Raw genomic sequence first — 14,145 nt, forward strand, 5'->3', positions numbered from 1 at the left:
CACATTTAATTTCCATCACCATGTGTACATTCAGGAGAAGAAACTGGGATGTTTGCCTTTGCTGCAATGGCCCTAACACCTGTACAAGTCTAGTTCTCTTCTGACAAATTGAGAATTGCATGTCTATCAAAACTTTCAAATTAAATGCCTGAAATTTATCACTCCAGTTTAAAGGGCTGTTTCTAATACAAGAATAACTTTCATAAATTCAAAAAGTAAACATGTTAATCCAAGAAAACTGAATTTGTATAATATTCATTTAAAATATTTCTGTACTGCCCTTAATCAAAAATTTCCAGGGCACTTCACAATATCTAATAAATTCCTTTTGTTTTGCTATGATAGATTAACACAGTTTACCTTTTGGGTTATGTCCTGTTTTAATGAGAAATTATTAGCTAAGTGACACATATTTCGATCATCATATTAAAAAAATCAGAAGAACATAGGTGAGATTATCCTGGTCTGCTTGATATGGCTACTGAAATTTTACAGTAACTAGACTCTATTATGAGTGAGTAGGATGCAGGGAGCTAGAATTAGATACTTTATGAGCAGCAGGAGTATCCAGGCAGTAACTCAAAAGTCCCCTTATACAAAATATATGGGATCAACACCCTCTAAATTTGCAGCATCAGACATCCTATCTGCTCTCCATGGAGACAGGAAAAAACTCTCTCCAACTACTGCTGGCTTTCTGCATTTCAACTTCAGTGACTTTATGTGTAGTAGAAATGGCAATTTCTTGTCCAGAACAACTCTTAAGAACTTAATTACTGAAACTTCTGGGATGTCTGTGGCTTAATTTCAGCTCCAGATCAGGGTGTAAACCAAACCTCTGGCTTACTATCTTAGCTGGAAAAAAGTTACCAATATGCAGTTAGGTATACAGTAATCTAAACTGCATCCCAGAGGACTAGCAATGTATTTGAAAGTAAACTACATATATACAGTCAATAATTGCAAAAGGCAGCGATACAACCATCATAATCTGAGAATTCTGTCTTTAGGGGCACTTTTCTCCTGCTCAAAAGATCTAGAACAGATCATATTGATGTGAATCTTCAGTGCATGGCTTTTTAAGAATGTTCTCCACAAATATGGGTAAATTGCTTCAGTCTAAATTATAACAATTACCAAGGAGTCCACATTTCCAGAAAGTGTCAGGAGTCTTTTTAAAGTAGAAACACACAACTGACACAACATCTTCTCTTAGGAAGGCTTTGTGAACCAGAGGTTCAACTCAATTAGGTGATCAATAGGAGAATGTGTGCAGACATTGCACTGGACATTTGGCAGTAGGCTTTTATGTTCCAGGAACCTATGTTCTAAGTGGGCATTGACCAGATAGTCCAGAAGCTTGCATAACAGTGTGTCAAAGCTGGTACACTAGATTTGTGAAGTCTGATTTTGAAGTCTGATACAGACTTCAAAATAGGTAACCTATACGTAGTAGTGGTTGCTTCCAGACAACCTGTTCATTGATCATTATACAGATTTGGTTGAACAAAGCCTGCACAGAGATTATACAATGACTGCTAGTGAACATTCCTTGTAATTTGTTGGTGTGCACATTATATAACACATTATTTATTCAGATTTTACCCTGATTTGTTTGTGTGGAAGTTATATTACTTCCCATCAACTGATCATTATTCCATACTTTCTAGAGCATATTCCCATTACTTTCCTTATAATGAAAAGTTCATTTTTTTAAGTGGGTTTGTTGTACCAGAGTACTTTAGTGTACTTTGACTGCACAAACCTAAATTTGCAGGTATGTAATTGAATCTCTCTTGCAAAATAATGACAGTCTGGAGGCAATCAGTGGCATTCCACCACAATCCTAGAAAAACAAGCTGCTGTCAGACTTAATTATAGAGGGGCAGCAGCTGATTGAGCACATTGTAGAGCACTTGCTGAATTTCACAACAGCTATTATCTGACCCTACAACTATATGTTATCAGGAAGTGTAGTGGCATGCACTCTAACAGTAAAAAGGCAGATAGTTTTATCAGTCTTGTTGGCAAGGATCAAAAGCAAGTTGAGGAGGCCTAAGTTTCAAAGGTTAAAATTCAATTGGGCAGTTAAAGACATATGAGGTCTCTCAAATTATATTTACAATACTTGTCAAATCCATATGTTCCCATAAAAGATGAGATGCATAGCCCCTTAAAAAAAGTTACAAATTTTATCCCAAAGAGCTTTGGGGCTAATGATATTGGCAATGACAGACAGATACTTAAGTAATCTAGGAATCTCCAGTTCTGGCAACAAATTCAGCAGGCTTCTGCTCATGCATTTCTGGAAGCCAGCAAATTAGCCTGGGATAGTGATGGAAGACACATGAAGCACAATTCACATCTCACTGTCTGCATTACAGGTCATGTACAATCAAGACTTAGGAAACAGGTTCTTGTTAATATCTAGGATAAAGATTGCCTCATCACATGCTCATGAAAACATTCCACATGGATGCAAAGTTATGGAAATATACTCAACATACTCATCTTAATAGGCTTCCAAGGAAATACTGGGAATAATTAAACAAACAAAAATTAATTGTAATGATTAAAGATAGGAAATGATTTACAGCTGTTATAAACAGCTAGAACTGATTAACTCAGTGTGTTAAAAAAGAATTAGAAGTCTCAGGTAAAATAATAGTATATATTCTATATATTGCTCAGCACTCATTTGCCCAGGTCTTAGAAGTGTGGGGATACAGTTTTGTAACCAAGGAATAATGTTTTCAGGTTTAAAGACATCTAAAACTAACCCGAATTTAAGCAAAACTTTAGTTTGTTATTCTTATGCTATTTCTGCCTGCTTCTTCTCAATAATAAACTTCCAATGCAGTTGAAAAATTATTTGTCTGAATTCAGTTGCATTAAGCCAATACTCTCATCTGGTTTTATAATATCATCACTTCTTCCTTAGCAAGGCTAATTTGTGAGATTATATACTCCAGGAATTAAATTGTATTTTAATACAACATCACCCATCATGGTACTTGCAAGAACAGATAGTATGCTGAATAGCCAAGTGACAGCAGTGACCCACAACTATGAAATATTAATTTGTTCCCCAGTGTAGGCAGGATTGACATCTCAGTTCCTCACTTCATCAAGTGGTAACTCCCAAGCAAACCAGTGGAACCAACCATTACAACAGGCCTTGCAATATTAAAAATTTCAAATACTAACTCAAATGAGATACCACACCAAAATGTAGATTATAGGTGCTGAGCTACATAAATACTGCACCCTAATCACAGCAACGACAGTGAAGGATTACCTATACAAGAGAGGCTGGCAAATGCAAAATACAATAATAATGACAAATTAGAAGAGTAGCTAGAGAATTCAGATCTACAACAGACATTCAAAGAATCTTGTTTACTCAGATTCCTTACACATACTGTCAATAACTCATTTACATTCAGTGAGAGAGGAAAATCACAACTTAGCACTTTATTTTGCCAATCACCACAAAAATCACAGAGCAGGGCCATTAGCAGCTCAACTTCACAGTGTTTCAAGGACCATGGAGTCTTTCCAGACACAGATTTCATACGTGCATTTATCATTTAACCAGCCAGGTATCACTGGTTGAGCAACCTTTTCTCTTTTGGAGGAATTATTTTTCAGCCGTACTCAAATGACTATACTGTGGATGCCTATCTTAGCACCCTCAGTGGGGGTGGGGTTTGCTGCAAAGATGGTGGTTATGTTACTATCATGGCATCCTACAAAATGATGCCTATAGCATCATTTCAAACCATCTTCTAAATTTCTTTACTCATTTTGAATACCTTGCCAGTTTAAAAAACTATTTTATTTTATCCCTTTTTCTCTTTGGAGACTGTATGTGCCCACCTTCTCTAGTGCTCACACCTAAACCTCTTACAATTAAAATTATCAGCCCAGCCACCTCCCAAAACCTAGGCTAGTCCCACTCCCATCCATAATAGTCTGAGCACAGCAGAAGACTGAGTAGAAGCTTTCTCTAGGGATGCTGGTTCTAAGACAACATTCTAGACCCTCTGCCTTTTTTGGGGGGGGGGAGGTCATGCCTTCAGTGACAAGAATGACAACTTAGCATTGGCTGCTCATGCCTGATATGCTTGATAAATCAAAGTATTTGTTGAGCACTGGGGAAAATTCACCTTGAATTCCTGGGCTGGTATCTATACTGAGGTGTGCACTTGGACTCTCGCCCTGATGAGTCAGATACTAACTAAGCATTGTAGCAACTGCCTGCACAGCAAGTTTTGGGAGAGATGTTGGTACCAAATCAGGCAATACCAAGCTGGCCCCAGCCACAATGAAGAGAGTGGGTGAACCTCCACATTGGATGGTGTCTTGACTAAGGGAGACTACCATGGCACTTGCAACAGCTCTAAGGTCCACCAAGGTGGATTCAGCTGTCAGTAACAAGAGTGACAGGTCTGAGATGTAGCTGAGACACATAGCAGTGGAGTTCTGATAACATGAACCTCAGCATTCACCATCAGAAGAACCAGCTACCATAAGATCATACGAAGACAGGAGGGATCTGTTTCAAGGTGCCTGCCTCATGAACCTTTGACAAAGGAGGAAGGTGTTACTATATGCCCCTCACTAAGGTAAAGCAGCAATTGTGTCCATTGTCACAAATGCAGCACTCTCATTTTATCAATAACTGCACCTAAGCAGTCCTGTCAACACAATTGGAAATATGAGTCAGGACAGAGAAACACCAAAAGAAATGAAAGTCAAAGTAGACTGAAGAGAGAGAGAGCGGAATAAGAACCTAACTTTTCACTTTCCTCTGAAGAAAAAGAAAGAAAGTTTCATCCAGTGCAGCTGCAGCAGCAGTCAAGAAGGAACCACATGGGAAGACAGGGGCCACGGTCCCTCTGAATATGTGCCCTGCGGGCAGGGCTCCCACCAGAAACCTTTATCACCTAGCCTTAGAACAGGAAAAGGGAATCTATGACCCTGCAAATGATGTTGGACTACAGTTCCCATCAGCCCTGGCCAGCCTGGCCAATGGTCAGGGATATGTTGCAGTCCAACAAGATCTGGAGGGCCACAGATTCCCCTCCCCATTCCTGTTCTAGAAGATTCCATACTTTAGCTGGGTACAGGCACCAAAGCCATATGTGGGACTGCACAGAGATCACACAGAACAACCCTCTCCCCTTCTTCTGCAAATATTTAGTGATCATCTTGGTGTGTCCAGTTATGTTTTCTTGCCCAGACCAGCAAAAAAAATGGAATTATTTTAGACAAAGTGTAGCTTTCCGTTTAGTCAACTGTGAACATAACTACACATTCAGAGGCAATCATGGGACCCCCAACCCTGTATTTGCCTCATAATGCAACATGGAGGCAAAGGAGATACTTAACCCTTCCCCACCCAACTCTTCCCTGTGCCTCAACTAGTTCCAGGTCCAGAAGTAAGCCCAGCATGGGAGGTGGGGAGAAAGAGAATTTCTAGGGAAGTTAAGGATATAGCATTTCCCTCCCATCCACCAATTCTCTCCTTCAGCCCCTCCCGCTCCCACATTACTATTAATTACCAAACAGTTGTTGAGGAAACATTTGCTAAGGCAACTTCTGCCCTGTTTCTTCTACAGCAAATTGGATACCTATTTAATTGCTGAATATCAGACAAGGAAGTTCAGCACTCCCAGAAACTAGCTCGAATCCAGAAGAACTGGTCTGTCCAGCTTTCCCAGCCAGAATCCACGGACACTGCCCATCTTACTAAAGGTGAAACCTTCATGGCTTACAATTGCATTAAAGCTGAAGTTAGGTTGGATACAATGGTTGTGTAATTGTACCAGGAGAACCAAGGTTGCTTCACATATTTAAGCATTCCTAAATATCCCTCACTCTTTTGTATCTTCCAAGGAGCTCAGGGTGGCATATATGGGGACTATTTCATTTTAAAAGCCACCAGCATATGTACATGCAGTGAAAATTCCTGCTCATGGCCGTCACCTCTAGACACTGACTATTTGTCATTTTCTTCTGCTTTCCATGTTGGCTTTTTTAAAATATGGGACAAGGCAGTCGCTCTAATCTTTAGATTCTAATGCATACATGCACAGAGCTCCATGAACTGCATATGGCTTTCTTATTCTCTTCTGTAATGATGTGTGAATGTTCCATTTTACAGAACAAAATGAAAAGCCCTGCACGCATATGCAGTATGTTGGATTAAAAAAATGGGGGTTCCCCTTAGCTATGCTTACATATTGCAGTTATAGAACAGAACAGTTTTTCCAGGAGCATTAACACAAGTATAAATGACATGACAGGAAAAATGTTCCATGCTGTTAGCTTTTGGAGTCAAAATGCATCTTGGAAGCCTGGCCCAATCAGGCTTTCAAGGCATGTGTACGTGTGTGATTGACAACATGCATGTCTTGTACCAAATACACACGCATCTAAAAATATGCATTATGCATAGATTGCTTCCACACTGCATGGATTTGCAGCAGGAAATACTGTACTGGAGCTTTTCACAGCAATCATAACATGTAACTGCCCTAAGCAGTTCAATACCAGTGACAGTAAACAAAGTAGTTCTTGTAAAGCTCTGGAGCAGCCTTTCCCAACCAGTGTGCCTCCAGATGTTGTTGGACCACAATTCCCATCTTTCCTGACCATTGGCAATGCTGGCTGAGGCTGATGGGAGTTGTGGTCCAACAGCATCTGGAGGCACACTGGTTGGGAAAGGCTGCTCTGGAGGGTACATCCCCCAAAATGGAAGGCTGAACATGAGGTCTCCATTCTTATCAGCTGCCTTGCACCAGATATGTACTTATACGGCATCCAGGCTCAAGTGCCTCACTTAGTTTATGATACAGCAAGCATCGCCAGTTGTTTTTCTGAAATGCCATATACCACTGGAGAATCAAGCAGTATATCAGGACAGGTCTACAAAATGCACCAAACCAGTTTCATATCTCATTTCATTAAAAAAAAGGCAAGTAAAATGCCTCTGCAGCATCCAGTGGAAAAGGATACATAAGTGCCATGCAAATAATCAGCAAAAAAGCTGAGACTAGGGACAGCTTGCCACAATTCAAATTTAACGTAGTATTTTGTAGACTGCCTGCAAAAGCGGGACAAACATCTACTGCTCCTTCATTATGGTCTAGATTGCACAAGATTGTAAGCCACAACCAAACCTTGACTACAACTCGTGGTTAGCGAGAGAATTTAACCACAAGTCCTGGTTCTGATCACATGCTGAACCAAAAGTACTGGCTTACCTCAGCACAAGGCTGCAGTAAAGAGGACCAGAGAGGAGCAAAGTGGCTGAAAATTCTTCTCCTGGAGCCCATGGAACAGTTTAATATAAGTGAACCCCACATCTGTAGAGACATGGTCTCTCAAGGGCTAAAAAGGATGTCCCCAGGCTGTCAATATTTTTTCCATTCCACTGCATTGCCAGAGGCATTAGTTGTACATTACCATCCTAATTTTGCTTTTAATCTTTTCTAGTTTACAATAAAATGTGGCAGAGGCACAGAAGTCACCAAAAAAGAACACTCTTTAAAACTTAGTTAACACAAAAAGCCACAGTGAATTGTGCTGAGAACAAGCTGACCAGTTATCACCTACCAGATTTTCAGATCATGAAAAAAATAAAAGCAAAGTTAACTTACCGAAAATCAAGAGGGGGGAACAGCAACAGAACAACATGGCTGACAAATGACAACTACAGTGGCAAACATGGAATTAGTTCAGGATATCCCACACATTTCTTTTACTTGAACAGACTGCAAGGTGGCACAACCTGGACCATTAATACAAAACTTTTGATAGAATTTACACACTAGATTTTCCAGGTTAGCTATTAAATCAGCTTCAACTTCATAGTATGGTATGATTCTTCAGGGATCCAGGAAAATACAGAAAATTTGTTTACATTTTAGTATAGTTTTTATTAAAAAATAACTTTAGGGTCAAGTATAACAAATGCTGTGTTTCCAAAGAACCCCTTATACGTCCACCTCACATTTCAGGAAAAATAAGAACATAAGAAGAGCCTGCTGGATCAGGCCAGTGGCCCATCTAGTCCAGCATCCTGATCTTACAGTGGCCAACCAGATGCCTATGGGGAACCCATGGTTTCCATCGTTATTGTCAACAAGACTTTGGAAAGTTTAGCATATGTATTAGATTGATTCTTCCTGTCATTCAGAGAAGCATTTATGTAAAAAGGATGTTGGTTTTACTAACACACAGTGAAAAAAAGCCAATGGAAAGATTTTCAGATGAAGAAATTAGCTCCCCACCATAGATCAAAGCTGACTGTTTTATGTTTCCACACAAGGCCCACAGTACTTGGTATCCAACTAAGTCATTATTTTAATGGGTCTCCTCTGAGTATGTCATAGTTGGAGATCATCTACTCTCAGCATCTTAGCTTATAAGGGATCTTCAAATATAGCATTCCCAGCACAGCAACATTATTATTAGGAACAGGGACTGGCAATTATATTTCAATAATCATGCCATACAGCAAAATGAGCTGCTTGGAACTGGGGAATTGGCAGGGCTTCTACTGATGAGCATGCCAGAAGGATCATTTTAGGTTATATCAGTGAGATTTATACTAAGGTTATTGTGTCAAACATATGCTATAGTATCATGGGACATTCTATAAATGTGATAAGCAACTTTTATCTTAAATTTTAGTATTCTCCTGAAAGTGAACAAGAGGTATTGTATAAGGCCTGGAATAAAAGGTTTGCAAGATTAAATATTTGAGGATCCCATACCTTAGCAGGAGCTAGCAAAATCCCCAAGACTGTAATTTACGTTTTTGTGCATGCATGCCATGCATAAGCATACATGTTACAAAACAGGGGGCGCTAAACAGGATTCCTAGTGAGAAAGAGATGTGTTTTTACCCAAATAGCAATATGGGATTAAAGGAACAGTCATAGCAGTGACCTGAGAAACGATTTCATGTAAGGAACAGCAGGATCTGGTACACCTAGCTGTCTTCCTGGGCAGACATTGCACTAAAAAAAAAACTCTGCTCCAAATCAGAGATGTGGGTGACAAATTTTCCACTGCTATATTTTTCCAACAGAAGTTTTTAAATGAAAAAGATGCAACTGTTTCATAAAATGAATTAGTAAAATAATTAATAGAAAAAATACCAGTCAAACTGCACAGTTTTTTTACAGTTGAAAATTAGATTATTATACCTAGGAAATAAATATAATAGCATGTTAACAGTTTTTACTATCTGCATTAAACAAATAAAATGTAAACAAGGTTAAAATGGTTTAAATGCATGTTATTGAATTATTATTACAAGTATTTTAAAAAGTAATTTTCAAGTAAAACATTGAATTTATTGAACATAACATTTAAACCATATCAAATGCACTTTATCTAATATTTCAGTACTTAGGGCTATCGGAAAGGGCAGTTTATTCAGCTCATAAATATGTTTTTTTATTTCTGGTTACTAAGTTTAAGTGAATTAATGTGGGGTGGACTGAATGAACAGCATACGTTGGCAAACCACGCTGCTGTTCTCAGTACACTATCTCTCAAGACATTGCGATCTGACCAGTGGAAAAACAGGATGTGGTTAACTTTATGGCTGTAAACGATACTGACATCTGTAGTGGTTAAATAACTGCCTGCATATTGCCACGTAGATAATGCTGTTGTACTATGTATGTACGTGATGTTATACAATAGTTAAAGGTCATAGGCTGTTTATGGAGAGAAAATAATCCACGCCTCCAAGCGGAGGTAAAATAAAAGCGGAGACGAGAATTACGAGGGGGGCTCCGAAATTGAACTCTGGTCTCACCGTGTCTCACTGTGTCGTGATATCTACATCTGGTGACCCCGACGTGATTCAGAACAAACACCCTCGTACCCACTGGCAGGATCAGCCAACGGTGCACCTCAGCGTACAGCTCCCATTCGTGAGTATGGGGGGGGAATTGTCAGCTCAGCAGAAGGTTCATGCACAAGAGCTACAAAAAATTTTAAAACAGGATACCTCAGCTTTTATAAGTCGTTCTCACATTGAATCATTGTTAAAAACAATTCAATGTCAATGTCCATGGTATCCAGAGCAAGGATCACTACGTCAGTCAGATTGGATAAAGATAGGGAGAAAATTACATGAAGAACCAAGAGCACCTATTCACCATCTCTTATTATGGCAAAAGTGTGCTGAGGCCATTAGTCATTTAGGGATAAAAGAGACATCGCTGTTTGCCAATTCTGACCAGAAAACTCCTCTTTATCCCCAACTTTCTTTACCTACACCTGAAAAGGATATTGAGAAATTTGTAAATGCTCCTCCATATAGCCCTCCAGTCCAACAAGAACAGGTTACTGGGAAGGTTAAAGCAGCCATAGCTCAGGCTGCAGCCTCAGGATTATTATCTATGGAAGAAATGGGAGACTGGGAGGGTACAATTTCAGCTTTTCCCGTTACATATCAGCCAGATCCTAATAATGCTAATAATCGCATAGCAACTTGGACAGCTCTTCCGTTTTCTGTTATTAGAGAAATAAATAAGGCAGTAAGAGAATATGGGATTACGGCTAATTATGTACAAGGGATGTTGGAAGGAGTAGCTACTGGATATAACATGATCCCTCAAGATTGGAAGGATCTCTTTAGGATGATTTTGACTCCTTCGCAATATGTAGTTTGGGACCAAGAATTTAGACATGCTGCTATAGCAGCTGGGGATGCTAATATCATTCCCGAGCAAATTTATGGGTCAGGTAATTTTGCTACCATAGCACAACAAGGGGTATTGCCTGAAGCCGCATTTCATCGAACTGCTGAGTGTATACAGAAAGCATTTAAAAAGGTGCCTGCTGGGAAAGAACCCTTACGTTCTTTTACGAATGTACGGCAGCAAGCAACAGAGCCCTATTTTCAGTTTGTTGACCGTTTGAAAGAGGCTCTGACACGGCAGGTTGATAACCCTCAGGCACAAGGGGAATTATTGTTAAAATTAGCTTACGAGAATTCTAACACAGACTGTAAAAAGATTTTGAAAAACATTATTCATAGACCGCAATATGAATTGGGAGACATGATTCAAGCTTGTGCAGAGGTAGGTACACATGTTCATGCCATGACATTGTTAGCTGGGGCATTAAGTCAGGGTAACAAACCTACAGGCAATTGTTTTAATTGTCAAAAGCCTGGTCATTTCAGAAGGGAATGTCGGGCTCCTGGCGGAGGAGCATTTAAAGGTGGGGGCACTGTTACAAACCGGCCAAAGAAAATCTGTCCGAAATGTAAAAAGGGTTATCATTGGGCTAATCAGTGTCGTTCAGCTCCCACTACCAATACCAATGTGTCTTCCCGTCCTATTGAGGGAAACTGAACTTGGGGCAGGCTTCCAGCCCCGAATCTCAAGGAAGTGTACCCACCCCTGCTACTCAAGGAAGCGCTGGAATTGATTTAATACATGCAGAGTCAAAAGATGTTCCTTTGCCTGGAGCAGTTCTTTTAATGCCTACCACACTCACTGGCCCTTTACCAGAAGGCACCGTAGGCCTTGTACTACCGCGATCCTCTGCTTCCAAGAATAATATAATGGTGGTACCTGGTGTTATTGATTCTGATTATCAGGGAATTATTTATATTCAGTATTGGAGTCACCTTCCCCTTCAGTTGAAGAAGGGAGATTCTTTTGCGCAACTATTGTTATTGCCATATCGTCTTTTCACATCGAACACTTCCTCCCAAAAACGTACTGGTGGATTCGGATCTACAAGGACGAAATCGCCGAGTGTGAGTATTTCAGGTAATCCTTTCCATCCACAGGTAGCTGCAGTACTGGCAGAAGTGACCAGGGAGAAACCGGTTCGTAAGTATTGTTTAAACAATGTTATTTTTGAAGGTATTATAGATTCTGGGGCAGATGTCACAGTAATTGCTGAACATAACTGGCCATCCTCTTGGCCAGTAGAAGTGGCCCCTTCTGTGTGGGGAGTGGGCGGAGCTCAGGATTCAAAACGGAGTAAGGATTGGATACAAGTTGTTGCTCTTGATGGTGATCGTATAGCCCACATTCGCCCTTGTATTTTGGACATTTCAGTAAATCTGTGGGGAAGGGATTTACTGGAGCAATTCCAGACCACCATTGTTATTAATGATTAGCCAACAAAAGGCAGCTCTTCCTTTACAATGGAAGACAGACATACCCATTTGGGTAGAACAATGGCCCTTACCCAAAGAAAAATTAGAAGCTCTGCACCAACTGGTAAAGGAGCAACTGGAAGCTGATCATATAGCAGAAAGTAATAGCCCTTATAACACCCCAGTGTTTGTGATTAAAAAGAAATCTGGAAAGTGGAGGCTCTTACATGATTTACGAGAAATAAATAAATTAATTGTGCCCATGGGTCCGCTACAATGTGGGACGCCTAATCCAAATTTAATTCCATATGACTATTCCTTAGCTATTATAGACCTGAAAGATTGCTTTTTCACAATACCGTTACAAGCGCAAGACGCACCGAAATTTGCGTTTACTGTTCCCGTATATAATAACTCTGGCCCTGCGCAACGATATCAATGGAAAGTGCTACCTCAGGGCATGTTAAATAGTCCAACCCTATGTCAACAGTTTGTAGACATGGCCCTGCGACCCTTTCGGGCTCAATACCCTACATTATTGGTCTACCATTATATGGATGACATCTTGGTGGCTGGGAGAACCCTCCCATCTATGTGGCAACAACACCTTACTGATCATTTGTCACAGTCAGGGTTGCAGATTGCCCCTGAAAAGGTACAACTCAAAGAACCATTTCTGTATTTAGGACATAAATTAATGCAATCCTACTCCACTCCTGTATTGCCCTGTCTTACTTTGTCAATGAAGCCAACTTATGTAGAACTACAACAATTCTTGGGTTCTATTAATTGGATTCGACCATATTGTAAACTTACCACTCAAGACATGGGGCCTTTATTTGAATGTTTAAAACAAGGACGTCAACCTGCAGATATTATTACTTTAACGGAACAGGCAAGGCAATCCCTAGAATTAGTTTCTACAACGTTAAAAGCTATTTGGGTGGATCGACAAATATTGAATAAACCACTGATTTTATTTGTTTTATTTGATGGAAGCCAACTTTTTGCTGCAATCACTCAGGAGTCAGGCTCCAATGCTACACATATAATAGAGTGGCTTTACTTAGCCCATACACCAAAGTCATCTATCACAACTTTGCCAATGCAAGCAGCAGAAATAATCCAAAAAGCACGATTACGATCAAGGCAATTATTAGGTATCGATCCGGTTGAAATTTCGTTGCCTCTTAAACTTTACACATGGGAAAATGCTGTTGCGCTTTCTGATGACCTTCAATGGGCTTTAGTCTCTTATTTGGGCACAATTTCATGTCGTTCCTCATCAGATCCACGGCTTCAAATTACACAAAAAATTCCTATCCAGTTTCAATCTGTAATCAGTTTACAACCCTTACCTGCGGTCACGGTCTATACTGATGGCAGTCCAACTAGAGGGGTTGTTGCATGGCACGAGCAGGGGGTTTGGAAGACAATTTTCACCTTACCCCAAACTTCCGCTCAGAGATCTGAGTTGGCCGCTGTTAGTATGGCGCTGTTGACTTTTGCAGATCAGGAGGTTAACATTATTACCGATAGTCTTTATGTTAAGAATGTTGTACTTGCATTACCCGGTAGTTATGTCTCTCCCATGCTGGACACTAATCTACTTGCTCTTATGCTTACACTTCAAAAACTCATACATACTCGGTCTTGTCGATTTGCTATATTTCATATTCGCAGTCATCAACCTTTCCCAGGATTGTTAACAGAAGGTAATCAATATGCTGATCAGGCTCTTCGTGCCCTCCTTTGCACACCCATAGAAAGTCATGCCCTTCATCATCAAAATGCTAAAGCACTCCAGAAGCAATTCCATCTTACTGCCCAGGAAGCCTCTGCCATTATTCAACAATGTCCCCAATGCACACAGTTAACTCTATCCCCAGAACCAGGAGTGAACCCACGAGGTCTCATAGTTAACCAGTTGTGGCAAATGGATGTTACACATTTTCCTACTTTCTCCCCATGGAAGTATTTGCATGTTACAGTAGATA

At 40.1% G+C, this 14,145-nt stretch overlaps 1 protein-coding gene across 3 annotated transcripts in view; it reads right to left on the bottom strand.

The window, feature by feature from the left end:
- Positions 1-14,145, bottom strand: part of SORT1 (sortilin 1) — a 61,254-nt gene that overhangs the window by 38,751 nt on the left and 8,358 nt on the right. The gene's annotated exons all lie outside the window — the stretch shown is intronic.

The sequence above is a fragment of the Rhineura floridana genome, chromosome 6, assembly GCF_030035675.1.
Source record: "Rhineura floridana isolate rRhiFlo1 chromosome 6, rRhiFlo1.hap2, whole genome shotgun sequence".
In the NCBI taxonomy this organism is placed as follows: domain Eukaryota; kingdom Metazoa; phylum Chordata; class Lepidosauria; order Squamata; family Rhineuridae; genus Rhineura; species Rhineura floridana.